The sequence below is a fragment of the Marmota flaviventris genome, chromosome 8 (assembly GCF_047511675.1).
Source record: "Marmota flaviventris isolate mMarFla1 chromosome 8, mMarFla1.hap1, whole genome shotgun sequence".
Classification (NCBI taxonomy): domain Eukaryota; kingdom Metazoa; phylum Chordata; class Mammalia; order Rodentia; family Sciuridae; genus Marmota; species Marmota flaviventris.
The window spans coordinates 96,074,152-96,089,062 of record NC_092505.1 but is presented as its reverse complement, the minus strand read 5'-3'; positions in this window follow the sequence as shown (position 1 = coordinate 96,089,062).

The following is a 14,911-nucleotide window of genomic DNA, read 5'->3' as shown; positions in this document are numbered from 1 at the left end:
TTGATAGGATGTGACTCACGTGACTATATTGGAGGACCCTCCCTACCTCATTAAAACATGTCAGGATACAGTGGATTGTGAACATGAATGGAGCAGAGGCATGTGGAGGGAGATGTAAGATGTTAGGTCCTCTTGCTCCCTCTTCTCACTGCCAGTTAGAAGCATCATAAATGTAGTAGTTATCTTAGGGACATGCTGGTTTCTCCCATATGAGGCTGCTGCTTGCTTTGCTGTAGGAGAGGTGAGTTGCCTCAGTCCCACTTTCCCCTGAAGCATGAGGGGAGAGACCTCACATTTCTCCTAGCTAACATTGTCTGGACTAATTAAGGAATCCTATTTTGTAGGTCATAACCATAGTGTTAGGATTTAAGATCAGTTTGAGGAAGGAGGATAGATTTTCCTCTAGAATAGCACTGTCCAATGAGTCATATATGTATTTTAAAATCTTCTAGTAGCCACATTAAAAAAAGAAAGCTAAAAATAAAAGAAGAAATGCTGGGGAAAGATATTGGTCCAAATTATATTGTTATATTGTGTGCATGTATGAATATCTAGCAATGAATTCTACCATTATGTACAATTATAATGCACCAATAAAACAATATGGAAAAACTAAAAATAAACAAATAAAATTAACTTTAATTTATTTTACTTGATGTAGTATATAAAAATATTGCCATTTCAGTATATAATTAATTCTTTTTAAATTAAGTTTTTGGATTCCAATGTGTGTCTTACACTTAACTCATCAGAAGTTACATGATTTTGAGAGTTATCCCGGGATTTCTGCCCCTCTCTCTTTAGCCTATTCTAAAGAGACAACATGCAGAGGACCTTTGGATTGAAACTGAGCCGGTCCTATTCATGCTTTCCAAGAATTTGATAGAAACCAAATTAAAGAAAAGAATGTTTCCAGGGAATCTCCGAATCTAGGAATGTTAGTTACAATGACAACAACAAAAAAGGGAAGATTGTATGCTTAAAGAATACAAGATACATATTTGTGCTGAATTGGTGGTTTGGTGTAACAATAGAACAAGGTTTGGTTGTATCTTGTCCTTTTTTTAAACAATTTTAATCTACACGTCAGTGTTTCTCTATACAATATACACAATGTGAACTGCAACATCTTAAATGTTTGGCAGGACATTCATGCTCATGACATCACATGCTGGGAGGACAGGGAGGCCACTGTGGGCCTGGCCCCCAGGAGAAGCAGCATCAGTGCTACCATTGAGATGGCCCCACAAAAGAGTGTGTGACAGCCAGATGTGCTGCTTAATGGAGACTGAACCAGGATTGTGAGTGGAACATTGGCACATGCTGCTGATGGCTTGAATAGCAGCTCTTGAGGAATCTATATTTCTCTACCTCACGCAGAAATCTCAGAGCTCGGGCTTTGTGGCCCTGTGGTGGCCGGGGGAGGGAGTGGAGATGGGGGAACTTGTCACTGATCCATGCCCCATTGTTGAAATGGAAAAATGTGGAAATGTTAAGCCATTCCTCGAGGATTGGGTCAGGCAAGATTGCTTCATTCTTAACTTCCAGGTTACTTTCCAAATAGCAAAGAGCACCCGATGGTCACAGTTGGAGGCTTTCTTTAATTTAAGATAGTTATGTCTCTGTTTCTCTTATATTGAGTTATATACTGCTGTGATTTTCAAACTGGAACGTGCATACTGATCACTCGAGGATCTTGTTAAAAATACAGATTTTGACTCAGCAGGTGTGGAGAGGGCCTGAGATTCTGCATTTCTTAGCAAGCCCTCTGAGGACGGTGCTGTTCCTGATCCTAGTCTCACACCTTGAATAACTAGCCTCTGGGGGCTTCCTCCTGCTGAAACACACACTGTCCTTAGGCATCTGCGTATCAATGGGGGCCTCTTCTGTGGAAGGTCCTGGGAATGGTTTTTTGCTTTTTAAAATAATTCTGATGCTCCGCTGGCCAGTTAACTCTGGTGCAAAATCCTTCATTTGACTTCAAGGTTTTGTTCCTCATTAAAATATAAGCATCCAGTGGAATGCTGGGACCAACTGTTACTGACTAGTCATTGAGTACTGGTTCATGAAAGCAGACTATTACAGTTTTAGGAATTTTGTGAGCCAGTGGATGACACATAGGTAGCTTGATAACAGTCTTGGTGGGATACTTATACCATAGAAACCACCCAACCTTACAGATCGGGTACTTCTCCTCCGCTGACTCCCACTTTCCAGCTGGTCCACCAAGCTCTGTTCTTGGGGAGCCATACATGAAGCGACACCAACCTTCAATGCCTTCATTGTGAAGGACTGCATTCTTCCTTTTCCTGGGAATTTCTCATAAGGGAAGGTGGGAGTATATAGGGTAACTGAGGGAAAGCAGACACACCAGCTGCAGACTCTTGTAACCATGTGTGCCCTGATTCCTTTGCCTGAGTCTGAGGGACCTGGTGACCTGGGCAGAGGAGGGTGACTTCTCTATCTGTTAGCTCTGATGCTCAAGGTTTGGAGAGCAGGCAGCAAAACTCACCTAAGTATTAAATACCTTGGTACCAGCTTGGTGTTTGAGGTCGTCCCAGTGCCCTTTGAGCTTGTGTACTGTACTTATTGGTCCCACCAATCTGGCTTTTGAAAATTTCCTGGCAGATTTAGTTTTTTTTTTTAACAAATATTTTTTAGTGTTGGCGGACCTTTATTTTATTCATTTATTTATATGCAGTGCTGAGAATTGAACCCAGTGCTTCACACATGTGAGGCAAGCACTCTACCACTGAGCCACAACCCCAGCCCCCAGATTTAGTTTTTAAAAGTCACATTTTTTTCCTGATTGTAAAAGTAATAATAATCTAACAGCTAACATTTATTGAGAACTTGTTCCTTAGAAGGCACAACTCTAGTACTTTACAAATGCAAACACATTTAATTTTCATAACAACTCTTTTATGAGTTCGGGGTTATTAAAACTGTGTTCCTATTTTATAGATAATGAAATTAAGACACGAGTTAGCTTGCCTACATCACACAGCTATTGTATAATGTCTATTCTTATAAAGAATTCAAACACTGTGGAAAAATACAAATAAGAAAATAAAAATATCACCTATTACCTTTGCATTAGAGTCCTTTCTTTTGTATGTGTTCTTGGTCATCATCTTACTTTAATATAAAAACTCCAACATATTCTATATGTAATTCTATAACCTGCTTTTAAAAAATGGTATATGGAAAACATTTTCTCATCCCATTGTTTTTCTGTATAAGGTTTATAATATCTGCATAATTTTCTGTTGTTTGGCTGCACCATAATTTATTCAATGAATATCCAAGAAATCTTACCTATTTGGGTTCCTTTCTAATTTTTTTTCTGAATAATTTTGCCATGACCATCTTTACAGGTAAATCTTCGTGCATGCCAATGATGATCTCTTTAGGAGAATTTCCTGGGAAGGAGTTGCTGGATCATCTATTCTAGGTGGTGTCCTAAGAATAGCTTATTTTTTGTGTGTAGTGGTGGGGGTGCCCAGCTTCCCCTAATACTTATAATAGGATACAGTAAATAAATTTAATATGCTGTTCTTTTAAAATTATTTGAAATATTTAATTTTTTTCAGTTGGTGTGAAATGATATAAGAGAATATTCGTAATAAATGGCTGATACCAAAAAATTCGAAGGTATTCATGATGGGAGAGGCTAGGGGCCAAGGAAAGGTGGAGGCCAACCTGGCATTACAGTTCTGCTTCAGTGGGGCTCTGGTCCGCAGAGAAAGGAGCATGGGTGTCTCTAGGAGAATCTGTGAGGGACACTCTGATCTGATAGCCCAAGGCTACAGTGGAAAGCTCTGGGAGTTTCTTTAGCTAAACCATTGTTCTTTTCTAAATTACTTCCACCATATTGTACTAAACATAATCTATTAAGACAAAACCCAAAAAGGAGTCATTTGCCTTTTCCCCAGGCCTTTTTAGATGTTGAATCTTATGCTTATGCTAGAAAATTTATCTGGATTCCTGTGCTGCCTGGTTTTTGTTTATTGTTTTGACAAAATGTCAAGGAAAATGTACATCTAGAGGAGTGAGAAGGCCCAGGACTGTTGGGAATGAGGGCATTTGGGTAGCTGAGGCCTCTCGGGTGTTTCTCTTGGGTCTGCTCTGGCCTCCTGGAGCTAAGCAGAACCTTCTCACTGTCCTCCCAGTTCACTCTTCCCTTATATTCCAGATTGTACAGAACCCCTCCTCCCCCACCTTGGTCTTTCCCCAAACAGAGTTCAGATGGCCTCAGCCATGGAGTGTCTAAGCAAGGATCTCGGGCCATTACATCCAGTATTTCTAAAGTATGGAATGGGAATCATAAGGGTACAACTCACTGAGTAAAACAGAGATCCCCAGGTCCTACCCAAGAACCTACAGAGGGGTATCTGGGGGAAAGCCTGGGAATTTGCATTCTAAATGTCTTACCAGGTGATTCTGATGTACCATAAAGTTTCAGTGAGTGAATGGAGGTCAAAAGTGATTTGACCAAGGCCATATGACTAGAGAGTCCTTTCCCGTTACCTATTTATATTACTGTATAAAGTTTTGGGATTTGCGGGGACCCCCTCATTCTTTGAAGGATCTGTTCCATCAGTGTGAGAGCTGACTTGTCCAGTTTGATCTTTACTACTGGTCTTGAGGGGTGACCACCTACCTCAGGCTGGGCCATTCATGATACTTTACTTCCCTGAGATTGGCCCAGGATTGGCTCAGGAGACCAGCATTTCATCCATATAGCTCCATTGTTTATTGGAGTTGTGGGTCTGAGCACTTTTCTCCTTGGTAGTAAAACTGTGTAGATATGAGCCTGGATGCTCTCAGCTCCCCTGTTTCCGGAATGTGGAAAAAAGTGAGCCTTGTAAAATGAAGCCAAGTGCAGAGAGAAGTAGAGACCTAAGAACAGAGAGTTTGGTGGTACACAAAACACAGAGGCCGAGTTCCATTTTTGTTTCTGAGGTCAGTTTCACAGGTGCCCTTTGGTTACACAAACCAGTACTCCTCATGTTTCCTACTCTGTAATGACAACATGAAAACTTTGTGATTCTGCAGATTCCAGCTAAGACACAGTGCCACCAGGCCCTTGTCTGTTTTCTCCCCTTCCTTTGGGACATTGCACCTTTTCTTCCACTAGGTCTGATTGGGACCCTGCCCCTGCCCCATTGCCACGTGAGGTCTAGAAGGTAGATGTGTGACTCAAGTCAGGAAAATCAAATTCTGTCCTGGAATTCCTCCTGCTGTGGTTTAAAGAGGAGACCTGCTCCAGTATCCATGGTGTCAGCCAACCTGGGGAGGAAGCCTGTGTGTAGGGAGGGACAGGAAGCAGCAATGAGAACCAAGATCTCTAGTTCTTGGTGACCCTGGGGCCAGCGCCAACATATTTTGGTCAAAGCTAGTGGGAGGAGAGTCACTGTCACTTTCAATCAAAAAGTCCACTGGTGGAGGGCTTTCTGAACCACTGGGCTCACTCTCGGACCTGAGATTTTGTATTTGGGCTGCTGTGTGTGAATTCACTCAGGGCAGAGAAAGGGCCTTCATCACTAGTGCTCATTCTCACTGAAACTCAGTTCACCTCCTGCTCACTGCTACTCCTCAGGCCGCTCCTCAGGCTGGGGTGAAACATTCCGGATATAGTTCTTTTCTGTAGTTCTTTTCTGGGTGGGAGGGATGGGAAAGAGGAAAACTTTCCCAAAGGAAGTAAAGTGCTTTTACCCCAAAAAAGAGGACATGGATGCTAAAAGGGTTCAAAATAACACTGATGTCCATGCTGCTTACCAAGATCCACTAGGGTTGATTCAAGATTGAACTTTTATTACATTGGCCCTCTGCTGCTCTAGCATATTATGGTCTGTCTCATCAAGAAAGAATCAATCATCATTAAATAAGGGATACTTTATAGAAACAGTATCCTGGAGAATTAATTATTATAAAATTTATACTCTTTCCTAAGGCTATTTGTATTTTCAGGAAATGGAAAAAGCTTTATTAATTAAAATATCTCCCTCATTGTCCCTTCTGCTCAGAATGGAACCAAATTCTGAATAAGGAGGACTTCAGGGCCCGATGCCAGCCACATAATTCATGGCGCTGTTTTCAGATCTAGGCCTCCTTAGAACCTACTGATATTTTATTAATATCTGAAATCTCACTTATTTAAAAATTCATGAACTCTTAAAACTTGGTCCTCTTAAAGTGGGTTTTCTGAGCATCTGCTGATTATATTGTTTATTAATTATTAATTAGTTAATTAGTTCATTAATTCAACAAGTGTTTAATGAGCACTTGCTAGGTGCCAGCCATACATTAGCCACTAGCTGGAAAAGGAAAGCCCAAAGACAGTCCCAGCCCTCAAATAACTCACAGTTTAGTGTGGTCAATTGCATCATGAATAACAATACTATGAGTTTCTTATCATTGTGGTCTTTAACCTGGGTTGGAAAGTTACACACCGATTGAAAGGGAGAATAAAGTACCAACAGAAGCATATGATGGCCCAGATTAAAGATAAGAGGCTTCAAGATATTTGATGGGTGAAGACATCTTCACTTTACATTTTCCTCAACCTTGCACTTTTCTTGATGGGTGTGGAAAGTCAGCCAATCCCTAAACTTCCTAAAGTCTAAGGATTTGCTGGGAGTGGTGGTGCAAGCCTATAATCCCAGTAACTAGGGAGGCTGAGGCAGGAGGATCATAAGGCCAGTCACAGGCAAATTAGTGAGAACTTGTCTCAAAATAAAAAGGGCTGGGGATGTGCTCAGTGGTTTAGTCCTCTGGGTTTAATTTAAAACCAAGGGCGCAGAGCAGGAGAGCTAATGATCGGATTGTGAGCAAAGCCGTGGAGCACCTTCTTTAGGCTTCTGTGGCACGTCCTGCCAAGACCTTTTGCAGAGGAACATTCTGTTTCTTCTTCGGGCTATAACTTAGGGAGGGTGTCAAGCTTTTACCTGTCCGAATGATGTAAAAACTCACTCTCCAGGTGTCAGATTTCAGCTTCTGTTGGGACAGGTGCAACAAAAACATGGGTAACTCTGCTGGCACAGGCACACGACAAGATGCCTGGCCAGGTACAGCCATTAGAGTGAAGGAGTGAATAGAAGCAATGATCCCCAGGGTGGGGACTGCAGATGGTGTCAGGAGGCTGAACCGTCCCAAAGAAAAATAGGAAGAATAATCTTGCTTTTCACAGTAATACAAAAACCAACCAAACATCGAACAGTAACAGCACGCATATGGTCATTTACTGACTAATTAAGGCAACACACCATCAAGTGAGCCATTCAATGAAATCTGTGTTACAAAATGTGTAAGTCCAGTGATCCACAGTCCAGGCCTAGTGTGGTGGTGATTCCCAAGTTCTGTGGTGATGCTCTTTCAAGCTTGCTACTTCACCAACCCTAGGAGGTGACTCTTGAACTCATGGCTCATATGGCAGCATCTACACTGCAGGAAGAAATGGTCAAAGAAAAGAGGAGCGTCCCTCATGCCTCTCTCCTGGGAAGGAAGATTCCTGATGCTGCCCCAGGACTCTCCTGTAGGTACCACTTTGCTGCAAGAGAGGCTCAGAAATAGCGTTGGTATCAGAGCCAGCTGAGGTTGGTATCAGGGCAGGCTGAGGTTTTCAGTGCAAAATAAAAATATGGAACTCTTTCTAAAAAAAAAGATGTTGTTAGATACTAAAATAAAAAAACATTTTCTTTTCCTGTGTTTTCTATCTCGGTGTGTTGTTTTTGCTATTTAATGATATTCTCAGTAAAGAAAAATTAAAAATGCAAATTACTATCATGAATTTTGCCATCTGATTTTTATATCGTGTAATGTTAATTTTAGGTGCTAACATAGGAGCATTGCACTTTTATGCAGAAACATTGAAGTTTCACAATTTGTATCTGGTAACTCATAACATGCTCTTACTAGAACAGGGGCAACACTGCATAAAACTAACTCAACTGTTTTTTATTTTACTCTTTTTTTCTTTTGGTACTGGAGATTGAATCAGAGGCAATTTTACTACTGAACTATATCTTCAGCCCTTATTAGTTTTTATTGTGGGACAGGGTCTCACTAAGTCGCTTAGGGCCTCACTAAACTGCTGAAACTGGCCTCAAAATTGTGATCTTCCTGCCTCAGCCTCCGGAGTTTCTGGGATAACAGGCATGTGCCACTGTGCCCAACTTTCATTTTATTTTTTAAGTGCACATATTCTGCAAACACTCTCTACTTTCATCTTCCTGGCGAGTAAGGAAGAATTGGCATGAAAGGGAATGATGGGTTGTCCTATCTTTCCATTTCCTTCTAGATCTTCATTTTCAGTGTAAAGTGGTGATAAGACAATGAAGAAGTGAGAAAGGATACAGTAGGGTTCCTTGTTTATTTTTGTTCTTAGAATTCCATTCCTTCTTTCTGTATTTAAAGCAAATCCTGGTTTCAATGGTAAGTGTGGCCCCTGGGGACCATCAGTGCATCTGCTCAGTCCTAGACACACGCTTAGCTTTGAATCTTGCTGACCTCCCATATATCATGGGTCCAGCTGGAGTCTGTGCTCATGGGACACTGTGATGCCCCATGATATAGGGTGGCAACAATATAGGGTGCTCATTGTGAATCTTTGCTCCCATGCATGTGCCATTGTCCCATCAGGATTCACTTACAGAACACAAGGTCAGTAGCCAGATTATTAGTAACGTCAAGATGTCAACAGCAGAGCATTAAACCAAGTGCTGGCTCCTTCTGTCCTGGGGCCTGTGAGATTATGCAAGTCACGTGTCTGTGAAGCTGGTCACAGACTTCCTTTTCTTTTCTTTCTTTTTTTTTTTTAATTGGCTGGGAGCCCAGCTAAAATTTGATTAAGTCTGTAAGAAGTAAAGAATGGATCTTGAGGGAAACTTGTATGCTAAGTCATACGTCTAACACTTCTCTAAGAAAGATATTTTCTCTTTGTGCCATATGAAGAAACAGGGACTCAGGGAGCTCATGCATGAGCCAGTATCAAGGGCAAGATCTGAACCCAGGTCTTCTAATGTTCGGATCAGTCTTCATGCTGCTATGGCATATTTGGAGCTTATAAAATAAAACTAAATTATGTTTAACAAAATACAGGGTGTGTTAGTTAGCTTTGTGTCTCTGTGACAAAATACCTGAAAAAAAAAAAAAAACAACAACAACTTAGAAGAGGAAAGATTTATTTTGGCTCAGAGTTAGAGGTTTCAGCCCATGCTTAGCTGGCTCCATTGCTATGGGCCTGTGGTGAGGCAGAGCAACGTGCAGAAAGGGTGTGTTGGACCAGAGCTGCTCATCATGGCAACTGGGAAACAGAGAGAGGGAGAGAGGATGGGGCCAGGGATAAGATATAGCTCCTGAGGGCATGCTCCCAAGGACCCATTCCTTCAGGTAACTTCTATCTCCTACAGTTTCCACCACCTCCCAATAATGCCATCAAATTACAACACCATTGATGAGGTCAGAACCCTCACGATCCAATCACTTTCCAAAAGCCTATCTCTGAACTTTGCTGTATTGGGGACCAAGCCTTCAACACACGAGGCTTTGAGGGACACTTCATATTCAAACCATAGCACAGTAGAATAAGAATGTAAAAAAATGTGGATCTTTCTCAAAGGATATTAAAGAGAAATAATTTTATTTAAAATAATGACACAATACACTCTACATGTATTCATTCATTTAATTCTTTTGAGAGTCCCATGAGTTAGGGCTTATCAGTGTACCCATTTTACAGATGAGGCAGTAGAGACACAGAGGGGTTAAGTAAATTGTTTAAGGTTCCATAGAGAGGAAGAGAACCCTAGGTGTATGACTAGAAAACCTGAGGTACTAACCACTGCCCTTGCCTTCAAGTGGAATTTATTCCCTATGAAAGTGAAATGAATTGTAGTAGAAAGCCATTCAGTGAAAGAACAGACTCAAACATAATGTTAGATGCTTTAATATAAATATGTCCAAATTATAAATATCAGTTTTAGGGTTAGGATTAAATTTTGGGTCTGCTCATCTTCAGAACAGATATTCTTAGAAAGGAATTATTTATCTGTAGCCCATTGAAAATTAGGGGAACCCAACTTCTCCACAGCATAAGGGCAAGGAAATACTGAGTCTCTGGAAAGAAGAAAGGAGCTCATAGTCTCCATTCTCCACAACAGGAAACAGGGGAATCAGCTACTGAAGTGTAATCTCTTGTTATAGGCTTTGGGGTCCTAGTCAATGACAGAGCTCATAATCTGTATGTAAGAGATTCCGATTGCCTGAGAGACGTGGTTCAGGTGCCCACCGACCACCTGTTGGTGATTCTCAGTATTGTTAGGTGAAGGGATGGACAAGGTTCAAACTGTGGATTTGACTTGCAAACAAAAATGCCAAAACGAGAGAGTACACTCTGTTTTTAGCAAAGAAATCACTGGGCTGGAAAACCCTGAACACATCAATCGTTCAATAAGGCCTCCTTAGGAAAACAATGTTATGATTTTTACACAGAGCCCTTTTGAAGTTAATCAGTTTGGGCTTACATTTCTAAAATAAGACAGCATACTAGATTGTGAGGTCTTCTGAATTACTTTCAATCCGGGAAGACCCCTGGAAGGGACATGGAGTCTTGGCTTTGTTAAAATGGAAGAAGAAAGGAAGAAAGAAGAAAAAAAGACAGACCCCCCCCCCCCACCACCGCCCCAAGACAAAACTGGCTTCAAGATGGAAAAGAAAGAGAGCCAGGGTTCTGATTTTCTAGCCACGTCCTCTCTCCTAGCCCAAGGAGAAAGGGCCGTGCCAAGACCTGGGAGGCTATCAAAGACTCCTTCTGTGTTTTAGGATTTGGAATTTGTTTCTGATGTCGTGATAAGAACAAAAGAATCTCACGCTGTGTCAGGCCAGGGTGGCTGCTGTGCTCCTGGTGGGGAGAAGGGTGGGCCCCCTAGAGGGCCATGTCCAAAGCCTGGAGTTTTCCCAGAACAAACCCAACTTTCACTTCATAGCCTGTCGGAGAATCATTCTCCATGAATGCATCTGAACCCTCCTTGACCCTTGGAATATTCCAGCTAGCACTGTCAAACTTGGAGTTAACAAGTTCCATATGTTTACCACCCATGGCAAAATGAGCTTTTTCTTTCATCAGTCCTCCAGTTGTCTCCTGTAGGGTGGTTGCTTCGCTCTATCACTTGGTCATTTGATTGCCTGTCAAGGTGGCTTGCCTCATCTCATAAGGTCATGACATTGAACTCAGCATCTGAGAACAGTAGCCTTTGGGATGCCAAGTTTGGGGAAAGAAGATTGGTGAACTCTTTTGCAGGCTATGGGAGGTCTGGGCATGGCAACAGTGAGTTAGCTTTAAAGGCATCCATATTTTTTTTTTTAAAAAATTTTTTATTGTTGGCTGTTCAAAACATTACATAGTTCTTGATATATCATATTTCACACTTTGATTCAAGTGGGTTATGAACTCCCATTTTTACCCCATATACAGATTGCAGAATCACATCAGTTACACATCCATTGATTTACATATTGCCATAATAGTGTCTGTTGTGTTCTGCTGCCTTTCCTATCCTCTACTATCACCCCTCCCCTCCCCTCCCCTCCCCTCTTCTCTCTCTACCCCCTCTACTGTCATTCATTTCTCCCCCTTGCATTATTTTTCCCTTTCCCCTCACTTCCTCTTGTATGTAATTTTGTATAACCCTGAGGGTCTCCTTCCATTTCCATGCAATTTCCCTTCTCTCTCCCTTTCCCTCCCACCTCTCATCCCTGTTTAATGTTAATCTTCTTCTCATGCTCTTTGTCCCTACTCTGTTCTTAGTTACTCTCCTTACATCAAAGAAGACATTTGGCATTTGTTTTTTAGGGATTGGCTAGCTTCACTTAGCATAATCTGCTCTAATGCCATCCATTTCCCTGCAAATTCTATGATTTTGTCATTTTTTAATGCAGAGTAATACTCCATTGTGTATAAATGCCACATTTTTTTTATCCATTCGTCTATTGAAGGGCATCTAGGTTGGTTCCACAGTCTTGCTATTGTGGATTGTGCTGCTATGAACATCGATGTACCAGTGTCCCTGTAGCATGTTCTTTTTAGGTCTTTAGGGAATAGACCGAGAAGGGGAATAGCTGGGTCAAATGGTGGTTCCATTCCCAGCTTTCCAAGAAATCTCCATACTGCTTTCCAAATTGGCTGCACCAATTTGCAGTCCCACCAGCAATGTACAAGTGTACCCTTTTCCCCACATCCTCGCCAGCACTTGTTGTTGTTTGACTTCATAATGGCTGCCAATCTTACTGGAGTGAGATGGTATCTTAGGGTGGTTTTGATTTGCATTTCTCTGACTGCTAGAGATGGTGAGCATTTTTTCATGTACTTGTTGATTGATTGTATGTTCTCCTCTGAGAAGTGTCTGTTCAGGTCCTTGGCCCATTTGTTGATTGGGTTGTTTGTTCTCTTATTGTTTAATTTTTTGAGTTCTTTGTATACTCTGGATATTAGGGCTCTATCTGAAGTGTGAGGAGTAAAGATTTGTTCCCAGGATGTAGGCTCCCTATTTACCTCTCTTATTGTTTCTTTAGCTGAGAAAAAACTTTTTAGTTTGAGTAAGTCCCATTGGTTGATTCTAGTTATTAACTTTTGTGCTATGGGTGTCCTATTGAGGAATTTGGAGCCCGACCCCACAGTATGTAGATCATAGCCAACTTTTTCTTCTATCAGACGGCGTGTCTCTGATTTGATATCAAGCTCCTTGATCCATTTTGAATTAACTTTTGTGCATGGTGAGAGAAAGGGATTCAGTTTCATTTTGTTGCATATGGATTTCCAGTTTTCCCAGCACCATTTGTTGAAGATGCTATCCTTCCTCCATTGCATGCTTTTAGCCCCTTTATCAAATATAAGATAGTTGTAGTTTTGTGGATTGGTTTCTGTGTCCTCTATTCTGTACCATTGGTCCACCCGCCTGTTTTGGTACCAGTACCATGCTGTTTTTGTTACTATTGCTCTGTAGTATAGTTTGAAGTCTGGTATTGCTATACCGCCTGATTCACACTTCCTGCTTAGCATTGTTTTTGCTATTCTGGGTCTTTTATTTTCCCACATGAATTTCATGATTGCTTTCTCTATTTCTACAAGAAATGCTGTTGGGATTTTGATTGGCATTGCATTAAACCTATAGAGAACTTTTGGTAATATCGCCATTTTGATGATGTTAATTCTGCCTATCCATGAACAGGGTATATTTTTCCATCTTCTAAGATCTTCTATTTCTCTCTTTAGGGTTCTGTAGTTTTCATTGTATAAACTCTAGAAAAACTAGGGATAACAGGAACATACCTCAATATTGTAAAAACAATCTATGCTAAGCCTCAGGCTAGCATCATTCTGAATGGAGAAAAATTGAAGGCATTCCCTCTAAAATCTGGAACAAGACAGGGATGCCCTCTCTCACCACTTCTGTTCAACATAGTTCTCGAAACACTGGCCAGAGCAATTAGACAGACAAAAGAAATTAAAGGCATAAAAATAGGAAAAGAAGAACTTAAATTATCACTATTTGCAGATGACATGATTCTATACCTAGCAGACCCAAAAGGGTCTACAAAGAAACTATTAGAGCTAATAAATGAATTCAGCAAAGTGGCAGGATATAAAATCAACACACATAAATCAAAGGCATTCCTGTATATCAGCGACAAATCCTCTGAAATGGAAATGAGGACAACCACTCCATTCACAATATCCTCAAAAAAAAAAAAAAAAAAAAAAAAAAAGGCATCCATATTCTGATCTGTTAAGTGGAAACAAAAGCAAAACAAGTATGTTTCAATCTCATTTTCAAAGCACTAAATTGCTACATAATGATAAGTGATAAAAATGCCTCCAATTTTCCTCTCTGTTCTTTTCCCTAACTGGCTGGACATTTTCTGGCTACATAGAATATCATCATATTCATGAATTCAAATTAGAGTGTTCTTAGGAAAGATACCAGAATGTGCCTTTGTTTGGTCAAGGGAATTTATTTAAGGATTAGATCTTCAGAATTTGCCAGAAAATACCACTAAACTTTATATAATTCCTCTCTATTATGCTTTCTTATATGGATATATCTATAATTTGACATAATTATATTTTAAGTTCTAGGGTGCCAAAAATTTTAGAGGGATTTTATGTTTTCCTTCACACTCTCTGTATAGGACTCATGGTACTTTTTATATGCGTACTAGTAGACCTTATAAGAGGACTGAGATGTAGCTCAGTGATAGAGCATTTGCCTAGCATGTGCAAGGCCCTGGGTTCAATCCTGAGCACTGGAAATAAAATAAAATAAAAACCTTAAAAGAAGATTTTCATTCTGTGACCTTTTATTAACTATGTTCTATGGCTACACATGTACCTATGTATAGTTATTTAATTATTTATAAATGTTCAACTGTACTGATATGTTATATATGGTATAAAATGTACATCAAATATTAAAAGAATGGGAAAAAGATAGCATAGCATCTGAATTATTGATGCTAATTCTTTTTCTTCATTTAATACTTGTAATATTTTAGCAAGAGCACTGAGTTTGAACTTACTTCATTCTTTAATACTTGGAATTAAAAGCATTTAAAATTTTATTACTTGGTTTTATTGGCTTCTTTTGTTTTTGTTTTTCTGGTTTGCTGCAGTGTTGGGGATTGAACCTAAGACCTTGCTAAGCATGCCCTCTATCAGTGAGCTACAACCCCCAGCTCTGTAATGGCTTCTTTGAGATATAAATGATCTCTTATTAATAGATAGAATTATATTGGAGAAATACATCATTAAATCATTACATTCTTGTGTCAACTTCCTCCTCCAGTTTTGCAAAGCCTTGCATTAAAATTTGGCAGTATTTCTCTATTTTCCTTGATGCCTTTCAGTTCTTGA